Here is an 873-nt window from a genome sequence, read left to right as displayed (position 1 = left end):
GAACTTCTCTGGCACTGTGATCAGGCATTAAAGATGTAAGCCATATTATGATTCATTTAAGATACTGGGCTGCACATTTTTCACGGTGGAATGGGGCTTCATTAAAAGTGAATGTTTAGTCCCTGTATCTCTGTTCTTTTGGGAAAAAAAAATTCCTTCAACATTACGTTTGGCATACTGATTATTTTTTAAAAAGCTTTTGTTTGCACTAAAATGTTGTGCTTTATATATTTGACCATATGGAAAGGCAAGACAATGTAAAATACACGTCTTAAAATCACTAACTAGAGAGTTAGAGCTAAACCTATAAAACTTATTTGGTGCAACTTAATTGCTGTGAGTAATGCAAAACCTTTGAAATGTAATCCTTGGGAATGCTTAAGATACTAATTATATTCCAACCAGTCAAGGTGCACTTGTTTTGAAACTAGTCTGAGCTGGTCCCTTTTGAGAACCTGGTATTTCCAATGCCAAAGGTAGAGAAACAGTAATATACACAAAAATGACTTATCCTTCAAAACCGGAGACAGACTTCAAAGCATAATATTTTATGACAACAGGCACTTCCAGATTAACAAAGCAAGGCTCAAATAATGCTAAACACAAAAATCACTTAGGTTTGGTTCAGGCCTAGCTGCTGACTGCTGTTTAGAATCCTAACTTGCTAACTTGCTAACTGACTGTAGACCTAGTATGTGAGTTACAGATGCTGTTTTATAGACTCTCCTTTTGAGGCAATTCTATTAGTTACAGAGTTTCTAAGAGATTTTTTTTCAGTGCCTTACTTTACACTTAAATGCTTTAACAATTATTTCTTTTTAATGAATTTCAAAAAACTAAGATTATTGGAGTAGGCAGTTCAATGGACCACCT

The sequence above is a fragment of the Empidonax traillii genome, unplaced genomic scaffold, assembly GCF_003031625.1.
Source record: "Empidonax traillii isolate 1590-97213 ecotype Southwest subspecies unplaced genomic scaffold, ASM303162v1 scaffold391:size1093220, whole genome shotgun sequence".
NCBI lineage: Eukaryota > Metazoa > Chordata > Aves > Passeriformes > Tyrannidae > Empidonax > Empidonax traillii.
This window is presented reverse-complemented; position numbering follows the sequence as displayed.